The following is a 24289-nucleotide window of genomic DNA, read 5'->3' on the forward strand; positions in this document are numbered from 1 at the left end:
TAGAAAGGTTTGAATTCATAAATTTCTGCTCCCTCTTGGACTTTTTTGTTGTTGTTGTTGTTGCCATAGACATGGTAGAGACTCAGACAGTAAACAGGTTAGATACGTGTTTACTGACAGGGTCACAACTACAGTTGGTATGAAAAGAGTTGCTGTGAGCTGGCAGTGTAAAGCCAGCTGAAGACATGTTAGCCACTCTCTGGTAAAATAATGGTGTGACTTGACCAGCAGTGCCTGCATGTGTGTTTGTGTGTACTCAGCAGAGAGAACACAGAGACTTTCTTATCAGAGTCTCATTGCCTTCTTCACCCTTTGGCTCCACAACAAGACATGCTGGAGCCGAACACAGGGCGTTCACTGACAGACAGCAAACTCTGACTACTACTGTGTTTGCTGCTACTGGGAGAGAAAGAGAAAGAAAAAAAAAAAAAAAAAACATTCTTTACAAGGTCATTTAGATGGACATAACAGTGATCCACATCCTTGCAAGCTTATAATGCATGTTTGTCATCCAGAGCACAAAACTCAGTTGTAAAATGAAAATACTGCAAACTACTGTACAAAACTATGCACAACACAACAGAAAAAAAAATAATATTAAAACTATTAAAATACATCCAGAATAAAATGATCCTATTGACTATTTTTGACCTTTGTAATGTCACTGTAAGTCTAGAATTGATAGTGCTGTTTGTGTATTTTTTAACCGCAATGGCCATTAAAATGTGTTATTGAAATATTTTTCACACTAACAAATTTTGGGTGTAGTGTGAGACTATGAGGGCGGCACAGCGGTGCAGTGGTTAGCATTGTCGCCGCACAGCGAAAAGGTTCCGGATTTGAATCTGGACCTGGGCCTTCCATGTGGAGTTTGCATGTTGTCCCTGTGCCTGCGTGGGTTCTCTCCAGGTACTCTGGCTTCCTCCCGCCGTCCAAAAAATTTACCTCAGGTTAATTGGTGATTCTACAAATTGCCCTTAGGTGTGAATGGGCTTTGTTTCCGTCTGTCTATAAATGTTGGCCCTGCGATAGACTGGCAACCTGTCCAGGGTGTACCCTGCCTTCACCCAAAGTGAACTGGGATAGGCTCCAGCCCCCTGGTGTTCATCTCTACAATCAGCCACATCTTCGACAATGAGCTCAATAGGCCCGATACTATCCACCCTGACGAGCTGGCTAGTGCTCACCCTTCCACTAAACCACAGCAGAAGATGATGGTGCTAACACCTTTGTCAGTGCAACTATGGAGCCTTTCCATCCAGCCATTTTGGGACTGACTACTTTTCAATATTATTCAACCAACTAAGCTTGGTTTCAACGTTGGAATTGACTTCATTATGTGAAAGAGATGGATACAACTTTGTGATTCCTTGTTGCTCTGCGGTTTCAAGGAAGCTAATTAATGAGGACTGGGCAGGAGCTGATGCCACATCTGCAAAAGGAGGCTTTTAAGTTTGCGGCAAAATTTAGGATGAATAAACAATAATCGCAAACAAGAAGACTCTCAAGGAAATGTAAAAAGCCGCTGCAATTATGTTTGTGTTTGCATGTCCAAAACTTGCGTCCGTATCACTGTCACTCCGAAGAGATTACTTCATACTGCATTGCTGCATCTCCACCAAGATATATCTTGAATGGTATCGATAGTCAGGACCTCATGAGGGAGTTCATCAACGTCACTCCAGAGTGCAAGTCCACCTTTGGTTTGCTAAAGTCTTCATAAGGTAAGGTGCTGATTTCAAGGTAAGATGCTGTGAGTCCTTGTTCTTCACTCGTGCCGCCGTGCAGTATGTTTGACATTTAGTTTCTGGTTGCGATTTGTGACAGAACCAACAACAGAGAGGTTTGAATAGTAGGGCTGTATACACATAGCTTCAAGTCTTTAATGACTGTAACCTGGTTTTGCGGTCTAACCTGGTTTAAACTGTGTCAGCGGTTGCTGTTATTTGTCACTTGAGTCGAACCACGTTGTTGTAGTTTGGCACTCCACTGGCTGTCTCTCTTTCTCTGCTTATCTCACTCCTGTCCATGCATGATTTCTGTGGTTGTTCTGATATTGACCAAGAAGTTCAACTTGGCCGTTTTTATATATCTCCCTTTTGGATTATCGTTTAATTCAGCTGAAGGAAGAGTTTAAGTAATTGCATTGATGCATGTATTGTTAATGCAGAGTTTAAATCTAATGGTTTTAGCCAAAGAGCCTCAAACAAGGCACAAAACGATTATATAATTACACAATGCACACCAAAAGACATGAAAATTGCAAAACCCAATTTAACAAGCAACGTGCAAGACAAAACAAATTATCAAAAACTGCTGTCTGTTTAGTTCAGTGGGATACAAGTCCAATATACAACATGACATCGTAATATGTACTGTATGTGCACTGATCTTCAGCACCGTCCCTGTATATAGTCAAATTTGACAGCCTTTAAGAGCTTTTGATAGCTCCTTTACTCTAATTGTCACAGTTACAGTGCTTATTCAGCCAGTAACATTAAAATATTTTATATTAGATAATATGGGACCATCCAGAATTATGATGCATTTAAGAGCTCTGGAGCACCTCAATGGGATCAATATAGATAAGTAATTTATAGAAAAAAGAGCTAGATGTCTGATGGAGAGAAACTGAAGCTTAAAACATAAAATAAATCTGTACATTTTGGGACGAACAAAGGTGTTTCATGGTCAGCTATTGAAATATATTTGAATGTGTCACTGCTATAACGAAGAAATGTGATGCACTTCATGCCTCGAAATATCAATATGATCACAGTGCATATAAAAAAGAAAGAAATGATCAACAAAGCCATAAAGCATTAGTTCAAAATTGAAAATGGAAAAGAGCAGATAGACAGTCTCATTTGTAAAATGAATCAAACATACACAACAACACACAGCAGCACATAACAGTAACACTACCCAACAACAGCCATCCTCTTCACAAGCCAAAGCAACGTTTCATGACAACACGTTTCGCACTTATGTAACTTCATCTGACCAACATTGATATTAACATGGCCGTCTGAAACCTTTAAAAGCAATCTGGAGTCAAATCCAGCTTTAAAAATGTGTTTTCATGATGTCATGTTCGTTTTCTCTGCTTGAGTAGCTGCTCGGCTTGGGAACACGCAGCTCGTTGTCAGCTGTCAGACTCTGTAGGATCAAGGAAGATGCTTGTATTCATCTTATGATGCAACAAGTTGAGTTTTGGTTTACCACAATACTGGTGGCCCAGTAGCACCAGAGTGTATCACAGTTAGCAGAGGAGTTTGATTGCATGGGCCTGAGGGTGACTTGTTTGTGTGTGTGGCCGTTAATGTCAATTCAAGCTCAACTGGGACACAGAGGCATTCGTTCATTATATATGACTCTTACATTACTTGTGTGCTTGTGCTGTCAAAAAGCCATTAATTGTATGCATTTTACTCTAGTAACCTCACGATATACAGAGGCAGATTTAAAATGGCACCTTCAAACAATAGTGGGAAGCAAGAGATGTGCAAAAAACAAGCCATTTATGTCTCTGAAACTACTTCACAAATGAGGGAGAGCAACATGTTGGAATTCATTCATACTTTATTTCTAAAGATTTTAGATTCAGTTTCCATCATGGCAAACATATTTTGCTTCCTCTAGAAGGTCGGTTGCTACAACCACTAGTTGCAGTCTCAATGACATTATTCTTTTGTTTGGATTCCTCCACTGTGTAAAAACTGAGTGTCTCACTGTTCTCAGACTGGGAAGTGGTGTGAAGGGAAGATGCACTGAGGACAAAACTGAAGACGGATGACTGACAGCCAGACATGGTGATCAGGCTCTGTATATAGATCAGACGCTACAGCATGGAAAATGAAACCTCACAGGTATGGAGCGGATAACAGTCCGTATTATCGGCTAACAAAGCGTGCGTATCCTCACCACTACTGCAGCAAAAGGTGGGTTACTGAAATGGGAAAGACAAAGCGCCTGAGAGGAAGACTGGAGACATAAAAAGCAAAAACACGGAGGAGGGATGTGGAGAAATATGGGTCAGATTGAGAAAGACAGGGGAAGCTCAGTGTAAATCAGAATGTGTAAACATGTACCGGCCTAATCTCATTATCCCTCATCCTCCTGGGCCTCTGATCAGATGCTTGATTAAAACAAAAGATGAAAGAAGACAGGTAGAGGACAAAGATGGAGGTAGGAAGGTAGGAAAGGAAGTATAGGATGCCCAAGAGAGAGTGAGTGTCTTATAGGGAAGAAATAAATAGCAATTTAGTATGGAGCAGACAACAATAGATGCAATAAGGACTCTTTGTCTGGTGTATTGTATGCTATAAAAGCTGTGTAACATTCCTCAACATAAACAGGGATGTTGACATGAAAGTAACAGTACATTAACACTAACAAAGTGAGCCATGACAATCATATCATATCTGAATAACACTTATGTGTTCCTGTTGTAAACTGTATACGTGTGGAATAAATGGATGAGATATTTGTGGTATGACATGCAACACTGTGGGCATCGTTATAGTTTAATTTTTAAGAAATGGATCATGAAAATAATAGACTACATTTATTTCTGTTAAACATATAAGCAAACCATAATGAATGTACTGATTGAGTGTCTAATTTGCGGCAGAGAATATGCCAAGAATAATATTCACATCCACACCCACATATAATCCATCCCCTCTCACTACTGCCTTTGCATGACCTGTATCTTTAAAAGTTTAAGATAAAAAATTATTCTATGTGAAGAAAATCTTAACCGTAAAATGCATTAAATAATGTATGAGAAGACGCCAGTAGGACACTAACAACTGTAAAATACAGTTGTAGTAAACAAATGAATTAGAACACAGAAAACTGAAAACCTCCACAATCTTTCCCTCAATTTATTATTCATATCCTGCACAGATTGCATGTCCTACTCACTTTCTCTAAATTGCATAATTCTTGGTTCAGCAGCAAATGACCTCATGACTTTTTAAAGAGATGTCAGGCAACTCTGTGCATTTCTTTTCTTGATATGCATGTCATTCACATAATACTGTGTGTGGTGTTATAGTCCAGGCTGTGTGATAAGCCTGACAGTCTCCCTTTTGGCTACTCTAGGTTGGGAGTATCACCTCGTCACTAGCAGCCACATGTCCAATTACTTTTGAATCCTTGCAGTGTTGGCGTTATGTGTAAAGAAGGTTATTAACCTCACATAGTTCTTTCAATATTGATGTAAATCTGATAACATTAAAGATGAGACCGGCATATTAATCCTGGATCAATAATATATAGCCTGTGCCACTGTCCACATATTTACAGTCTCGACTGCTAATTTGTCAAAGAAGACTCAATTTAGATCACTATAAGAATCAATAATTCTGCAAATGAATTGCTAATCAGATCGCATTGGCAAGTATGCCGGCAACTTTCAGAAACTCAAAGGAAGAAGCTGTAGGGTCTGTTTGTTGGTGTGTCAGAACAGCAGCAGCATGACTATGCAGGAACAGAAAGGCTTACATCCTTAAATCCTACTTGCCCAAACACTGATCTAAGACGTACCGTCTGCTCACATGTTGTCTGTTGACCTTGCTGGAATCTGAAGAGTTTGAATACCGTGTAAACATATTTATTTCCCTCCATCTGCTGTGATTTCATTACTTTGTAAAAAAAAAAAGAAAAGAAAAAAAGGAGGCATGCCACACAGTTACAGGCTCAACAGTAGCCTGCGTTACAGTTTTATAGACATATAATCCTCAGTCTGCATCTGAAATAATTTGCAATTGAGGATATTAGCATCAGTGAGGACATGTTTTGTGTTGTGTTATACCTTCATCTGCAGACTTGGTGGTTACAACTAAAAGAAATGTGTACGTTGTTGTGTCACAAGCAGGCCATAAAGTAGTTATGTAGAGCAGAATAAGTGGGATGTATGATGTCTTGTGATTCCAGTTATTTTTCAGTAAATTCACTCAAAACTGTTAGAGCACCAGCGCTTCTTCTTAAATCAAGTCTCATGGGACTTCTTTGCAAATTATCCAGGAGTAGAAAATTTACCTTGATGAAAACAATTTTCTTCTTTTTTTTTTTTAATGAGTAGGAAATTGACAAAATGATTAAATCAAGTGCTCCGAGTTATTGAGTGTGGGCCAAAAATGCAGTGGCATTTCACACTTGAACTACTTCCTCATACTGTTAGAGCTGACACAATGGAATAGCCTACAAAGGTGTTATCAAAACACTGAGTGTGGCCTGCTATAAAAACTGCGTGCGGTGTGATAAGGTGCTGTTACGGTAACTGTGGCCACATAATGACAGCTTGACTTCAGGTTTTGGAGAAAATGTCTTGAGTATTGATCTCCCGGCTGGCCTCTTAGCTTTTCTTCCACTTTTCCCCCTGTTCTCTCTGAAATGCTGATATCTCCCTTTACTGTTCCCCAATATCTGTTCGTCAACATACACAGTACCTCCACCCTTCTGCTGCTTACATGCTGATTCTCTGATCCATTACTGTCTTCACACCTTATTGTCCGACTCACTCCGGGCCCCCCCGCTCATCTTTCCCCTTCCACCCCCCTTCTCCTCCACACTCGGAGGAACAGCAGAGCTCTTCATCAGGCAGACGTCAGGCATCTGTCACAGTCCAGGCCAGTCTCGACATGATTGATTTTTTGGCCCACCTGGGTCTTTCGTAATGACCAACTGTCAGTTGTTTTACTGCCTGCACAGTCTGACCTTAGTATCTCCTGTCACTGCAGCATCCAGAGGCTAAATCTCTCAGCTTCGACCTGCAGTGCATTATCTAGCTTGTCTTCCGATAAGATTTATGTCGGTATACCATAACCAACCTGTCTGTGCTACAATCACAGAGGCTATTGTCTTCAAGGATGGTTATTTTAAGGAGACAAGTCGTTTGCATTTGGACGGCAAACACAATATCTCTTCTGCACTTAAAAGTTTTGAATTATTTCCAGCCAATGAGTTTTCTGTCGAGAACAACTAAATGTCTGTTTGGACTTGCAAGTAGTGTTTCTATTTGGTTTACTAATGGGTTTTAAGACAGTGGATGCCTCTGATGAGCTTGAGTAGAATGATATACTAACATGACGGAGTACCGACAAGGCATATTTCCTGCGTGGCAAGCTAAGCTCAATTTTTTTTTTTAACTGGAGACTCGGTCCATTGTATTGATTAGTATAAAACAAAGTTATTCAAAATTTTTCCCTGGACAAGATGCTTCTGTAAAACAAGGGATTGAGGGCCGAGATGATAGAAAGCTAGACCTGCCGACACTAAGCTTCTTGGTGTAGAAAGGAGGCAGTTGAGGTAATTTTCTCACTTGTCTACAAACTATACTCAAGTAAACACCCCTAAATTGGCATAAGAAGACCAAAAATAATGTCAATAAGGTGATATGGCGTTAATCTTTGTATTAACAGATTTTCAATTATTTCATAGCTGGTTCCAAGGTTGTGTTTTGAACTGGATTATATTTAGATTATGTCTTCTTTCACTCTTTTTTAAAATGAAAACAATGTTTAGTCAATAACAGATTTTTCTCCTTTTCAGAGTTTGTAGCCTACATGTCTCACCTGATTCATGGGTTGGTTCTGAATCAGTTTCTGTACAAATTTTCTTTAAATCTAGAATCTTTTGCACCATCTTTCTACATTTTTCTGTCTTCACTGTTGCATTACTGTTTTTCCTCATCCTTTCATTTACAGTATAAAACTTTTTTTGAAAAAAGCCTGTTTTAAAGGTTTCAAACTGAAATCCTGTGAGTGTTACAGGTATTATGGATCAACAACTTAATTCCATTGAAATACAAGTTATGAGCTTTAACTATGAAGCAGAAACAAAGCTGATAAAGTGCATGATACTCTTTGACAGGGGGAAGTAATGTTCCAGGAGAAAACAAAATAAGCAATTTGGATTTTGTAGCAGAAACCGAGAGGGAGCCAAGCTTTTGTGCATTAACAGGTGTCGGGAGTAAATGCTGCAGGGGGGCTGAACAAACAATATTTCCGAATTGGAGAAGCGGATAAACAGTGTTTGTGTGCATTTAGACTTCATTACAGCTCTGATTTCAATGTATGAAAGCAGCTTATTTACATTGTAGCGAACTCATGAAACAAATCCAAATATATGAGGACATCAATCCTGACTTGATTGAACAAGACATTTAAATTTCACCTTGAGGTATAGAGTTCAGTTGATTTTGTGGAGAGCACAAGATGTTACTTCTTCAACTGAATTCAGACCTCAGTGTGACTCCCAGACATCAGATGATGAAAACATGTCAGGAACACGTTCAAAAACTCCATGTCCCCGGGCGGCATCCAGTCTGAATAAGGATATATATGAGGAGCTTCAAACTGGAGGCAGACTAAAAGAAGGGGGCCCATCCCTTCCCCTTGCTGCATTCACCTGGATGTCAAGCTACTTTGATGATACAGAGGCATGCTACAACTTCCACATCTGGAGTGAGGGCGAGTCTGGAGATCTTACTCTGCCGACTTTGTGTTGCTTTTTGTTTGGGTAACTTTATCTTCACTCTTTTCCTTTTCCATCCATCCTTCCTTCCTTCCTTCCTCCCTCTCCTTCCCTTGCCCTCTTTTTTTTTTTTTCCATCTGCCTGGCAGGGACAACTGAGTGCCCATGGACAGAAGGGACGGAGCAGAAGGCATCTTTGAAAGAGAGCTCTGGCTACAAACCTTTCATCTCGTGCTATACCTGGCCAAAGCAGGCTGCAGGGTACCTCGGCTGTCAGAAGGCATACACCAGAGGAAGGGGGTGGGATGAGACAAGAGGAGAGGAAGGGAAATGAAATGCAATGAATGGGAAATAGAAAAGGGCACTAAAAAAAACATAGCCTCTCTAATAAATGTATGCTTTTGCCAGGCCCCCAAAAAACAGGAAGTAAATGAAGATGAGTGAGAAACAGACATCAGAGGGAAAAAAAGGAAGAGGAGGGAGGCAAAAGTGGAGCAGAATGATGAGAGAGGACTCTTGTGGCTCGTAGAAGAGAGCCAATTTACAAAGATTCTGCTAATGCAGTTACTTGGGTGTCCTTCGTGCACCAAAACTATCGCTGTCCAAGACTAAAAAATAAGTCAAAATTACTGAAAGTGCTCACGCCTGCTGTTTGCCCTGTTGATTACTATGGACATAGAGAAACAACATGCTACACACACCCTACATTTGATTAGTTAGTGTCATATTTCCATTGTGACAGCCTCCTTCACCAACTGAGCGATTTTTATAAGGTTGAAAGGACAGTAAACACCCCGCCAAGAGTATGGGAGTGCACTGAAATGATTGCAGTTCATTCAAAGAAAAAGACTCATGGAACATCACAACGTTGGCAGCGTTACTGTCTACATTATCTCAGCACGTCACTGCTTGGCCTCTTGCATCTGCTGCAGAGTTTGCCTCTTTGACAGGCAAAGACTGAGTACTTGAAGAGTGTGTTTCCACGACAGGAGGCGAGCAAGAAGAAGGAGAAGCTAATGTGTGTGGGTAAAATCCTTCTGAAACCCCCCCCCTCTAAAAACAGGCTGCATGTGTCTTTTGGTGAGGCACACAATAACTCAAAAGCCTCCCATTGACAGCTCTTGTCTATAGCCGTGAAGGACTGTGAGTTTGACAAATGGATTCTCTCAGCTGTCTACCTGGTTCTGCATGGGGAAATCAGGCAGGAATGCTGCAAGGCAGGTCTGTCCTCGGTCCTAAATGCCATGTCTGGGAACACAGACGAGGATCATTACCGAGGCAGACCGTGTGGTTAAGGCTGACAAAATGTTGTTTACCTCAGACACAGCCGGCCCTCTCAATTGTCTGTATCACACAGGAGAAAACGGAAATTAGTTTTTTAAGTCGGCAGGTATTTAAAGCGTAATCTTTTCTTCAGAGGCCATCATTAGCAGCAAACAATGCTTGCCAATAGACAAAAGTCTGGTTTCAGTGACTTTTAAATAAGCCTCAATTTATCACACTCTTTTTCTTTCTCTGTCCCTCCTTCCTCTTGCATCAAAGACAGCCTTGACCGGGTTCATATTGAATGTAAATGACTCACATCAAAAGACAAACAGAGTAACCATGGGAACCAAAGCCCTAATTTGTAGCAAAAAAAAGAAAAACATTTGTTTGTAGTTCTCTATTAAGCCTCACAAGGGCAATGAATACTACATCACAGTTATTACAGGATCCCAACTGATGTGATAAGACTCATATCAAAACACCTGCGCCTCCTTGATATGTATAAAGATGTATCTGCAAGCTGCATAATCGTAATGAGACATTTTGTTTGCAGTGGGAATAAAGAGATCCTCGATAATAAAGATCTTTGGACCCATGTTTGCAAAAAGTAATTATCTTTTTCTTCAAATAATATATATACAAAAGCCTTTTCAGTAAGTCATTAAGAAAAAATCTTGCTCAGTCCAATCCATTTAATGCTATTGTTCACCACCAGCAACGGCTTGCATGCGAGAACTGCGCGCCCACTCGAACTGTGTACAATAAAGTCAACATGCTTCTTCCTCACACACACTAGGGTTTTGGAGAGTGTAGTACTCATCTGTAGTGCTGTTAGTGCTTGTGAAAATATGCAGTGGGAAAAGCCAGTCGACTGGTCTTAAAAGACTAGACGCTGAGGAGAGGAGCTGACAAGGCCCTGGACTTCTGCTTTATAGTCCAACATGTGCTTTATGTTCTCACCTCCTGGGGCGGTGGAGATGGCTGCCAGGCTGAATGGAAGGTGGCAGCTCAACAAAGCAAACCATGTAGGACATGAATAAACAAAAACATATGTCAGATTTAAACTAATTTAAGTCAGTGTGGTTCTCAGAAGGTTTTGGTGCATTTGTAGTGTTTGTAATACTGTGGGTTTGATTCCTTATCATGGTGTAACCTCTCCCCCCTTCATGCCCTCTACTGCAACTCACCCCGCTGATACACCTATCAATAGCTAAAAAGGGCATCTAATGTTATAGAAGAAAAAAAAGTGTATGCAACACCACTCACTTCTCATTGGTCAAAATGCAGTTGAGGCAGCACTTCTTCAACGGAAAAAAAAAAAAAAAAAAAAAAAGGAGAAAGGCCAGCATGAGCATAAATTAATAAACAGGTATTGGTCTGCAGGCTCCTACCACTTGGCCAGAGAGGTGCTGACAGAGATGTGAGTTGGGGTTGGAGAGTGAGAATCGAGGAGAAAGATCTTAGAGAGTGGAGTTAAAAATAGACCATGAAGACGGTGGGAGGGGGGCAGAGAGGAATGGGGGGGGGCGTACCTGTGGGCTCGGAGGCAGCCTAGTTAGTGATGAGCAGCAGCACCAGCAGCACCAGCAGCAGCAGCACTGTGGACGTCGATCGGCTGGAGAGGGAGACGGAGAGAGAGAGAGAGGAGACCAATGGAGGTTGGGAGAGACGGTGAAGGGATGAGAGAAAAATATGGGGGATAAAGTGAGGTGAATATCAAACGACAGACAATGAGCGGGAAGAGGAGTGGAGGAGTGGAGGGGAGGGGAGGGGAGGGGAGAGAGGAGGGAGGTAATGAGAAAACAAGTCTGATTAGCGTGAAAGCCCATGTTTGAGTGAAAAACAGACAATAATTTCACAGTAGGCTGCAGATGAAGGCAATGACTAGCAATAGTCCGCAACAGATGCACATGCTCAAAGAACACGCGTGCGCACGCACACACACACACACACACGCACACCCACCCACCCACACACACACACACACAAACACACACATAGTGTTATGTTATATTGTAGGTACTAGTGGTGAAGATACCATAAATAATCCTTTCAACAGCTACGCTTTTATAGAGACAATAAAGCCATATGGAGTAATGCATTATGCCGTGGCATGTTGCTCACTATCTTAGGACATATAGTTACTCATAAATAAGGTAGCCCCACCTCTCTGGTTTCGCTCTAATTTAGTTTACAATGAAATCCTGAAAAATCCATCGTCACAGCCTGTCCCTTCCTCCTCTTCACAGTCTTTGCACCCGTAGTTTTAAGCTGTGTCTGAAATCACACCAACCACTCCAAACACTATACAATGGACACTCAACAGCTGATTTAGCATTGAGCAAGACATTAGATTTCAAACACTTACAGTACTAATCATTGTCACTGAGTTGCACGTAGTGTTTTGGCATCTGTAAAATGCCTGCACATTGAATTGTGGGATTGTTAGCAGAACGTTTTTTGTTCCCGTGTGGAATTTTTGAGTGCACTACTGGGTAGTCTTCTCTGACCAGCACTAAACTTTGCATGCTGTATCTCTTGAGATATGATAACTATATTCTGGATTCAACATGAGTGGAAACAGTTAATAAAGGAAGAAATTTAAAGTTCATCTTGACATCTTAATAAATCAGACACGTGTTAAGTCAACAGTTGGAAACTCTTTCAAAACACTATTTCTAAAAAGCAAATAGAAATCATACACACAATAAACAAAACTTCTTTTGATTTGAAATGTATCAAGAGCCATGCTTCATAGAATGTTTCAGATGTTATAGGAATAACAGCGATTCAGGTGAGATAATGGCCTTAGAGAGGCAGCAGATAAACACTGACACCGGAAGGCAGCCAAAAAGAAGCAACAGGAGACAGTCAACAGAAGAAGCCCCATCACCGACTATCAGCGCATTGTTTTCTTCAGGGCAGGCCAGGTGCAGTGTTACCTTTTTGTCGGTTTGAAATAATCTGAGCAAACAGAACACATTGCCCATCATTTGGTTCCTAATAAGCTATTGTTGCCAACTGGTTCAGGAGGGATTGCAGTGAGTCATTCTCTGCCGGCAGAGACGAGGACTTGGCAAGAAAGACAGAGCTGGGCAGCTGCATTGAAAATACCTGCAGATTCCAAAGCCTCTCGATCCAAAGGATTTTGTAATATTTACTGAGAATTAAGTAACTCTTGCTTCTCCTAACCTCTTTGAGGCTCATGTGCATTACATGAGAATGCTTGCTTGAATACAATTAAAGCAAATGAAGAAAATTGTGATTAAAGCTTAGAATAGTATGTCAGGGTTAATAAAAAAAAAAGGTTGGCTGAAATTTTATGCAGAGATTTGAAATAATTTTAAGGTCTCTGTGGCACAAACATAAACATACAAGTTACGAACTATCCAAACAACAAACTGAATACATCTGTATGCACTTTCTTGTCAATTAGATTTATTCACTACAGACTGAATAATAAATTATGGTTATAAATCACTTTGAAAGCATTAATTCATTTCCAATACAGCTCATTATTTAGCATAACAAATCAACATGAGGTGCGCGAACAAAACCATGCTTAATTATAGACAAAGTGGCTGTTTGCTGCCAATCTCTCCTCCCTCTGTTGTCCACTATCACTTTTGCTTAATGTGCTTCAGTGGGCAATTATTCACCTTATTGTTTGCCTAATAAAAGACAATAAGAAGACAAAAGGCCTGTCAGTTGCCTACAAGAGGTTTATGACATGTTTTAATCTCCCCAGAATGCCAAGTAAGTACTTACCCTATTAAATAAATACAAATAGAAATAAATTTAAAAAAAAGCCTACTTCTTAAAATGTAATTGGTGCTATATTTAAATGACTTGTACAGAGACGTACTAACTGTAAAGCCAAGCAAATCTAAATATTGTGGGAATGAAGACCGTTTTAATCCCTGACAAATATCTGAATATACAGTATCCAGTAAATATATAGCACTGTTTTTCAATAGTTAAAGGCACATTTGATTTATTTTGGAAATATTCGAAGAGTTCTATGTTTCAGATGAACATCAGTCTATTAGAAGGTAATCATTAGCACTCACTTTTACTCACTCTGGATGTGTGTTGGAGTCAGTTACTGTCTCATATCTAATTGTAAATGTGAGATTAGTGTCTATACGAGCACATATTAACCATCTGCTACAGCCACATAATGACTATTGAGAATGGGCTGTTTGAGCTGTCAGCAGCTGTAAACAGAAAATGTGATCACTCAGTAATGCACAACAATTCTTACAGCTTAAACAGATGACATGGATTAGAAGAATATATTATTTATCTACCATGCCAACAGTTTGAGTACACAGTCATTGGTGCATAAAGTGGTAAGTTTGAGTTTTTTCTTTGACCAATATACTTTTTTAACAACCAAATTACATATTATTTATTCTGTTATGTCACTAATGAGAAACCAATGATGCCGAAATAAAGTCCTGAGGTCAGCTGACATTCAGAGCTTTAAAATATGAAGCACAAATTGAAACTTTTGACTCTCTTATAAACAGATTCAGGCAATGCACCTTGAATATCTAGTCACTTCTGTTTAGTAATGTATTTTTCATGCTCCCTTGCTAATTGCAGACAATGCAGCGTTTTGCTGTATCAGACTGTTAGTGGAGTGCTTTTCAACTGAACCTCAAACTCAAGTTTCATGGCCTTTGCAGAACTCACAATTTGTACCTTTTGTTGACGTAAAGGAAATCCTGTCAATGCTTGCCTCAACACCAGAATAAAATCCAATTGTAAGACATGTGTTAGTGAGGAGCAATGCCTGTGATCACTGACGGGCCAGAATGTTCACACTGCTCTGATATGTGTGGGGCTATATTTAGACCTATCGACGTGTCCACACACTCACCATCGATGAAAGTAACTGGTTCACTGTAATTCTCTGGAAGCTGTAATAATACATTGTAGGCAGTGTAGAAACTAAATGAAATAGACACGAGTAGACTGACAAGTAGGAGTCAGATGACAAAAGCATGTAAGCAAATTTAAAGCAACATGTTACACTTTTATCACCTTCACAGCCACCACAACAGAACTCCTCCCATGTAGGTTAAATGAGATGATTTTGTAACAGGATAAAAAAAAATATGTAAGAACAAACCCTCTGTCCTGTACAATCTATATGGTAATTTATATCATCAGAATAACCCCTGGCGTGCATTACTGATTGATGACTTCCATCCATCCATTTCCCTTCTCTTATCCAGAGTGATGGCAATAGGCTACACAAATTAGTCCAGCTGTTCATTTTCATTGCAACAGCCTCCATTTCTCCTGGGGTGATCCCAAAGCATTCCCAAACCAGATGAGCTATATAATTCCTGCAGTGTGTTCTGGGTTGACCCTATGGTCCCCTACCAGGATGTGCCAGGAAAACCTATGAAGGGCATCCAGGAGGCAGCCCTATCAGATATCCAAACAACCTGGACTGACCCCTTTCAAAGCAAAAGAGCAGCAACTTCCCCCCAAGCTCACTCCAGATGTCTCAAATCCTCAGCTTAACTCAAAAAGTGAGGTCAACCACCCACAACTGTCACATTTAGTAGGAGTAAGGTACACCCACTACACCTCCTACAAAATCCTCCAGAAGGACACAGTCATAAATCTTATCCAAAGTACATGGATCAATGACATCTTACTAACAATGTCTAAGGTGTATCTTTTAATCCTCACAATGTTTAAAAAAAAAAAAAAAGTAAACTGTTGAGTGCGATGATTTTGAGTGGAACATTTGGCCCCTCTGAGTAGAAACAGGTGTGGCAATGATAACAAGGGGAGAGCACACGCATACATTCACAGGGCTGCTGATGCCAAAGAGGTCCTTCTCACTTTATGGAAACAATGTTACTTGGAAACAGGTTTGTCATCAGCCTGTGAACAGAATAACAACATGGCTTCCTCACTCGCCCACCTCTACATTTTTCCTCTTCCCCTTTATCTTCCTGTGGGAGTCAGACAAGGAAGAAAATAAAGAGAAATGAGACTAAAACCAACCTATGAATAAAAATAACTCAGGAATTCTGTCCAGCCCTTGCAGGCCTCAAGTGGCAAACAGCAGTGACATCACCCATTGGTTTGAGAACGGCCCTTATGAAGCTTAGAGTTCGCTATTGTGCTAGTTCAGAGCGGTTTGGAGCCAGAATTGACCATATTTGGACGAGCTGGGGGGGAGTAAGTAGTGAATCTGAATCGATCTGATTGGAAACCCGGCGACACTACGTTCCGCCCACTGATTGCAGAAACCTGACAGCACCACAGTCTTGTCAATAAAAAACCAAAAACACAGTTTTTCGAGGCTTATTTTCTAATTAATTAAAGGATTATTTTCAGATAGACCGCCAAGAAAACGAATAAGAAGGAGTGACTTTAGCTAGCAACACCGAAATAACTAACGAAATGTACTGACTCCATATTTAATGATGGAAGTTGAATGGGAGTCGGATGCTTTTTTTGGAGTCAAAATCTAGTGGTACTCGGTGGTATTGCAGTTTAAGGCACTTCTGCATTAGCCTACTTTTTTAGACCAGGAAGCTACTTCCACTTTTATAAGCAGTCTATGTCAGGCTCTAAATGTGCTCTGGTAAAAGACAGACACCGATTTTGCTTTGATGAGAGCATCCTGCCCAAATTAAGACATCACAGCTCAGCTTGCTGATGTACCACTTTTGTTTGTTGAGAAAGGCCAAGGACAAAACTGGATGATTGAGGTAATTGGGGGGCATAGCATGAGACAAAAAGTGAAGGGATTCCTGTGGTTGAAAGCTCATATGTAATATGATTGCTACACAAGGCAATAATTGAGCCAATAGAAATAAGTTGCCTTTGTTTCATCTTTTTTTTCTGTCACTTGCACTTCAACTGCAGTCTGGCAGAGGCACTGCTTCAAAAGTAAAACTCTAAATTGGTGTCAGAAAATTATGTTTTTGTTTTTTTTTCACATTAGGGGAAACTATTGAGAAAATAAATCTAACCTCATGAAAGGAACATATGTTGAGCAGCAGCAATCCTTTGATGTGAATGAACTAACTTTCTGACCACAAACAAGTTTAAAAGATTGTTACAGAAAGTTTACGTAGATTTATTTTTATGTCTACATTTTCAAGTTAAAGGACCAGTGTGTCAGATTCAGAAATGGAATTTAATACTCATAACTATGTTTTCATTTGTGTGTAATAACCCAAAACTAAGAATTATTGTGTTTTTGTTAGCTTATATGAACCCTTCATACTTACTGTACATAGGGGGCGAGTCTTATTCCACAAAGCCCGCCATGTTGCACCACCATTTTTCTACTTTAGCCCAAAAGGGACAAACCAAACACTGGCCCCAGAGTTGGCCTTTAATATTTTTTGTATTACCTGAAGGCCAGATTATTCTACACGCTTGGAAAAGGAGGGATGATGGGAGGATGTTCAGTTGGTTGCAATGTGCAACCTCACTGGTAGGTGCCACTAAATCCTTTAAGTCAAATTTAATTTGAATATCCAATAGGAAAGTATTAATAGCCTAAGTGTGGATAAACTCATCAATAAACTACAAAAACAAAAAAGTTCCATTCCCAGTATCATCAATATTTTTTATTCCTGATTGTTTATCCTGTTTAAGAAAAGCCAGTCAGTCACTCTTTTCCCTCCCAGTACTTCCATTTTCCCTGCTGGTAGTCACTGGGAGCCACCCAGAACAACCACAGTCTTCTACTGCAGCAGCAAAGAAAATTGCACGAATGCACACCAACTTGTTCTTCACTTTGCTTAACCACATTCTTGTAGCTGCTCTGCAGCTTGAGGTGACCACTTTCTGGTCACACACCCACTTAACATTTGACAAATACCATTAAATATTCCACGGACATCCAATACATCTTGGTGAAATTAAAACGGCACCCTTCTCCAGGCCATCACAATTCAACTATTAATATGCCAAAAGGGACTATCATCCACAGATAAATGTCAGTGGTGCAATGTACACAGGCTAATGAGTTTTGAACGCTGCTGACACAGTTTGGCTCAAATAAAACAGAAAGGACAAGAGTGATGACAATTCAATTATTCTGCCTGAGTAGAGGTTATTGCTGGTGCTACGGTGGGGCATCTTCCATTTTTCAAATAAAGAGAGTAAATTAACTGCCAAGGTTTTGATGGAACAGAACATCCAAAAGGGTGGTGACAATATTTCTGAAGATAAGCATTTGAATTATTTTCTTACCTCCACATTGAGCTTAAAATATGGTTGACATAAATCTGTTGTTACACAAATCAAAAGAAACCAATTTTCTGCGCTTGTGTTTTGGGTAACACTACGTCAAAAGAGTATAGCTTGAAATGATTCGGGAAGATGTTTTTGGAAACAAAACTTTTCAAGTCTTGTAACAACTATTCTGATCAATAGCATTGGCTCCAGAATTAGCTTTGCACACACAAGCTGTGCATGTCAGCCACTTTTAATGGGCAGGGAAACTCTCAGACATACTTGCCACTTTTCGTAGTATGACCTCATTCACAGCAGGATACAAACATGGTACGTCAACGATCAGCATTTTTCTCAGCATGAGGCGAGCAGTAGCCGATCTTTTTTTAAACAACACTATAAACTCTGTTTGTGCTTCTTTACTGCTTGAGGTATTACGACTGACAGGGGGTAGGGCTCAGTTTAATCACAAAGAATGTTAAAAGAGAAACAATGCTGAAATCCAAGAAGAAGAAGAAAGCTATGACTATCCCTCTCTGGCTTTTCTAGACAATGAAGCCCAGTGCATACCAAAAACTTACACCAGATGATCTGGAGCTTTCTCCGGGTGCTCTGGCTTCCACCCACAGTCCAAAGACATGCTTGCTAGGTTAATAGGTGTTTCTAAATTTGCCCTAGGTGTGAATATGAGCCCTATAATCGACTTCACCCACTCAGCAGGGATAGTCTTCAACCTCTTGTGACCCTGTAGAGGGGTAAAGCGGCTATAGATAACTTATGGCTGGATGGGTGATTTCAAACTTGCAACTATTAACAATTCACCAGTCTGCCACATTTTGAAACCTGTCAGTTTAAATTAATGAAAGTAGACAAACGGTGCACTTTCGTTTTAACTGCTCGCTTTTCAGGCTTTTTGGCAGCGGGATATAATTGGTGGCGTCTTAAAACACGAATGACGATAGTCATAGTGAGTTGCTTGCAACAGTTGCATTTTTGGTAGGGATGAAACAGTAAAAACAAAAACAAATGGGTTGAGATTTTGGAGCCGCCCATGGGTCCATCAACAGAATACCCAGGGGCTTATGCAAATTTATGCCGTGACCCTGAGACAGAAGATCTTCCCTATTTTGTCATTTTCTCCTGTCTTTTTCTGGGATAGTTCCATCGTTATAGGAGTTGGTGTCTCCTCTAATAAGCAATGTAAAACTCCCCACTTGCAATTTAACAATTTGAGTCGGAGGCGACATCGTCAGCCAGCTGGAGTCGAGCCGGGACGGGCCAGGCAACTTTTCCCTGCATCCTTATACAGTTTTTGTGTTGTTGTGAATCTGTGGTCTGAACTGGGTTTAACAATGTCCTCCAGTAAACATTAACATGAGCAATGGTGACTGAATTTACATGATGCAATGTTGTGAAACTAGATTGTTGGTTCATTCACATTGATGAATGACCTTCAGAGACTAAATTACAAGCCTAAAGAAGCCTTATTTCCTTTGGAACATAGTAGATGTTTATGAGAGATTTGGAGGTAGCATGGCATGCAGGGTCAGCCTGCATGGCTGAGCAGTAATCACACATGGCACCTACAGTTTGACATTTGTACTAAATTATATTACAACTTCAGCATTGTGTAAGAGGGACTTTGATTTAATAAACTTGGACTGTGGGATGCACTTGTGGCTCATAACCAACCATCTCTGTAATGGGTTGCCATCTATAGCCGGGCCTCAGTCCCACTGTAGAATGCTCAATAAGGCTGAACCTCTCACATTAATGACTGTCGACTTTTTTCTTCAGTAGGATGCACTTTTAATTATCGGCTCCGAGGCTCTCCATAGCATCTGCACTCAAAGGACAGGTCTTGCCTTTTAACCAAGAACCTCCAACTTTGCAGAGTTGGCTGAAAGTCAATCAGATCTGTTAGCATTGCTGAATTCACCTAGACAGCAGGAGAACTGTGTTTGCCCTTTCATGGCAGCTTCATCTTTAGCCTGGCTGCTGCACTAATAGCCTGCGCTGCTGCTGAGCCGGCCTTCAGTTTATGAGCAGCACAGTGTCCTGACAAAAGCCCATAACTTTAACATATGATCCGTAACATGTAAGGACAGCCTTGATTTAATAAATTTTATGCATTTGTGGAGAACTATTCCCAGTTTGGCTTTCAGTACACACATTTTTAATACTAATGAGAAAATCCTCTGCTGTATTTGTTATTCATAGCCTTAGAGTAAAGTAGTTTGACCTTGAGAAGTCGTTTGGGAGAGCAGCTTTAATGCTAAATTGACTCTAAAAATCATGAATCATTCCAGCACCAGTCTGTGTACACAGATCACAGGGTCTGTTGGAATACTGTACGTTACTGCACTGTCACATTCAACAACACATCCTGAAACCATAAAGCGCCTCTGTCCTATTACATGTCTTTCGACAATGAGATAATATGTGCGACAGATCTTATCAGATTCTGTCAGTCATGCGCAGAGGACTTCCTTGGGGCAAACAGAAGCATAATCAGGCTGTTGTGTTTACTTGTGTATATTTTGCCTATTCCTTTGGTTAACCCAAACAGACAGCAACAATGGCTGTCTACCAAGCAGCTGTTCCTCCTTCCCTGCTGAAACTCACTGGGGCATCACTGTTGAGTACATTTTCATTCATCAGCCTCTGAATGAAGCATCAGTTTGTGGAAGAGCTTATCAAATCAGTCTAACTTTAACTGTGAGAAAAGTGTGAATTCATACTGTTAATCTTTAAGAATGAAATCAAGTTTTTTTTTTTTTTTAGAAATTCATTGTATGTTATGAAAATGCAAAAAGTTATTCTTCATTATCTGTGGTGCGTTTCCTCATTCCTGTGACACAATTCAAATAGGCAATTAAACAGAAATGCACAGAGACGGTCCCCCCAAAACAAACCACTCATCTGTTGATTTGTGTAAGCAGCTTAATATGGCCCGCAGTTTTCTTTTCATTGGAGGGCTCTCTATTGGTCATTGCAGTTACAACGGAAAAAAGGAACCGAGTGAGGAAAACAGTTATAGATACAAAAGGTCAGGTAGCTGGATGGGTAGGCAAAACATTGGCCTTCAACATCTCTCGTGTCTGTTAAGCAGTTTTGTATTTCTGTGTGCTGTATTTATTCAGTTTGAGAAACAATCTCTAGAAAGCAATAAAACGGACTAGATCCCTTCTCTGTTGCCAGGATCGTTGCTAAGGGCCGGGCTGCTTCCTGGAGTGGTAAACATTGCATACATTACATTCGCTTCTACTGACGTGACTGATTTCTTTCCAGTTGTTAGTCCCCATGTATTGCCATGGAAAGGGAGATCACTAACAAAAGCTTTTGTATTTTGAGAGCGAATTGCTGTGAGTACATTTTGATTACGTATTTTATTTAGATGGTAACTTGTTGTGTAATCGCAATATTACACTTGAGGGTGTGCTTTAACGTTATTCATGGCACGACAGTGATGCAGTCAGGTCCGTAAGCATCTGAAGTAGTATTGCTTAATTTGACACCAGTAGCCAGTGACGTTTTGTTCCATAACTATAACCATGTGTTTAATATTGTCTCCGTGATGACAAACTACTGCTGTTCATTTCCTGTTTTAAACCAAAAGTTTCTTTCATCCATGACTGTTGCGTAACTTTAATTGGGTGGTTATTGTTGTAACCATGACAACAAAGGTCTTCTGTTTTATCCAAAACCCTGTTCTTTCACTAACAATGTTGCTTTTGTGCCGAAGCCTTACCAAACAGAGGAGGGAAATATCTGTGCTGGATGGTATTCAGAAGGCAGCGACAGGCGACCTACATGTTTTGATCAGGTTAGAGGATTTGTTAAGAAATGTGCCAACAGCGAGCATGCTGTACTGTATCTGCTGACAGTGGTTAATAATGCATTTCTTTGTAATTGTGTTATGAAACTATTATTACTAACCCTGATTTGAAGATTTTAAAACTTTTCTGCATCTCATCTCAGCTCTCTCTTACTCTGTGGTATGATCTTTCAAGCCCGTAAATTATAATCTTAAATGACATTAAGTAGCACATGCCCACTGGTTATAACCCGGTACCTATAATTTTTTGGCAGTGCAACAAATGTTTAGTGGATAATCCTGCTGGGTCAGCCAATGTTTTATTTAGCAGGTAACCCAGCTGAATAGGCATCTTTGAGCCACTGGCTGTTCTTCCTCTACTGCTGTGTCAGATAACCATTAAGTCGGAGCTGAGCCTTGTTAGCTACTTTTTAAAAATAGGATCTTTTCAAAAGACATGCCACTGGCGCCTCATCAGCTGCTGGATTAACACGTTCTCTGCATACTCTTGTTCATGGTTTACCCATGGTATTATTTTGAGAGTCATGGCTAATGTTCTGTTTTTGGCGCAGATCCTGTAAAAATTACCATGTGTCACCATATTGAACAAAACAGAAAGTATTCACTTCAAATTTTAAAGGAGTATTAATTCCATGTAAATGTATTGTAGAGTTTGAAATGATTAATTGTTTATTTCCCAAGCATGAGGGCAATCAGCTGTAGTGAACAGTATCTTATCACAGATGAAAGCATAGCCTGAATGCAACATACGAACATTGGCTCAGTTCTACTACATTATTGATAACCTTTTTATTTGTAAAGACCATCTAAAAACCTTCTTTTTTGATGTGCAAACTAGACTTTGTGCAACTAAATAAATTCCTAGTTTCTAATCTTCTGAAAATCTCCAATACGAGTGTGCTATTTAAAAGAAATAGCACAGCACTAGTCCTAAAAAGGGAAAGAACACTTGGATTAGTGAGCAGTCACGCCAGATACTGAGCACGAGAGTCATATTTGGGCCAAGAAGACTTCTGGGATGGACAGATATATAACATTGGTGAGAGAGATGAAGAAGAGGAGGGAAATATGCTCAAAAGGGAAAAAAAAACCCAGACAATAAAAAAAAAAAAGCCTATTTAAACGGCAAACACAAGTCCACATCAAACACCACCCTGAGGAGGAGGTTGCTGAGTGGGAGTCATCTTGTTTCTCTCCCTCTATGTTCCTCCTGCAGTTCTTCCTGCAGCTCCCCTTTCATTTTCTCTGTTCTCACTCTACTGTCTTCCTCTGCGCCATTTAAATATTTCATATGTAGACTGATGTTGTTTTAGGCATGTGTCCCACTCTTTGATCAGGCAGACTGTCATTGATTTGTTGCTGGAGCCAAGTAAGGCATTGACTGTTTCATCACAGAGGAAGAGGCAATGAAGACAGGCTCACTGAAAGAAGACAAATCAGTAAATAATGCATCATCAGCTTGTCTTCACCAGTTCTATCAATCATTAAAGAGCCAATACAGTGAAGTTCCACCATTTTGTGCAGTTGCAAACAGTCAAATGAGTGTCACTCGAATTTACATGTAAATGCTACTGTATTTGTAAGTGTACAGTATATGTGTGAGTGTGTGTGTGTGTGTGTGTGTGTGTGTGTGTGTGTGTGTGTGTGTGTGTATGCGCGCAGGTGTAAGTGAATGTCTTACTGATAAATTGTTGTTGCATACTAAACCAAAACCCCCGTCACTCTGGCTTTGATGTTCACACTGTGATCCTGCACAACCAGGAAAAAACTGTTCTAAAAACGGGGCCTAAAATCTGGGAGTGAGAGAAAATGTTGCTGCTGCCATAATCCTTTGGGTAATCGTTTACATTTGATCACCATGCATGAATATGAATGCCGTTCTGTGTGTCCTTGAAAAATCCCCCAACTTACAAATCAGTTTCTGGGTTAGGAACTGATGCGAACATATTCTGCACTTCTTCCCAAACATGACGGCTATTCAGATGCCTTACTTTAACCTCCAGAAAAATGACTACGTGTGGAATGACAAATTTACATTATTCAGTGTAAAGAAAACAAACACAACTGTGGCAAAAAAAAAAGCAGAGATGAAGAAGAGTGGGTGCTATTCTGGCAAACAATGCAAAGTAGAAGATTACAAATGGCTGGCTTTGTTGAGGGGTGCTTTTTCAGGCTCATTTCAGAGTAATTTTCTCCATTCATCCATGGGCACACAGCTTGTGAAGGGTCAAAATGAGGCATGGAGCCTTGTTGTAGATGGGGACAGGCAGGCCAAGCAGTGTGAACATGGAGGCAGAAAGGAGATGTAATGGGGTTCTGGAAAGGGTACAGCTAATTCCAGGCACAAAGACAGTGAGAGAGAGAGAGGCAGCATGTTTGCTGAAGCATGCATGCATGTACAGACAATGATACATTTCTTTATGCTTTGGATAATTTGATCTAAATTATGAATTCTACCTGAATTTCATTACAAAAATT

At 40.3% G+C, this 24289-nt stretch overlaps 1 protein-coding gene across 3 annotated transcripts in view; it reads right to left on the minus strand.

The window, feature by feature from the left end:
* mid2 (midline 2) overlaps window positions 1-24289 on the minus strand; it is a 144734-nt gene that overhangs the window by 96878 nt on the left and 23567 nt on the right. For 2 of the 3 annotated variants that reach the window (XM_069170437.1, XM_069170433.1), the window contains exon 2: window positions 11283-11365. The exons of the other annotated variant lie outside the window; for it this stretch is intronic. The gene's annotated coding sequence lies outside the window, so the exon portion shown is untranslated. The remainder of the gene's footprint in view (window positions 1-11282; window positions 11366-24289) is intronic. 3 annotated transcript variants of the gene reach the window in all.

The sequence above is a fragment of the Embiotoca jacksoni genome, unplaced genomic scaffold, assembly GCF_022577435.1.
Source record: "Embiotoca jacksoni isolate LCO1_2020_lvr unplaced genomic scaffold, fEmbJac1.0.p SCAF_5, whole genome shotgun sequence".
Lineage (NCBI taxonomy): Eukaryota > Metazoa > Chordata > Actinopteri > Embiotocidae > Embiotoca > Embiotoca jacksoni.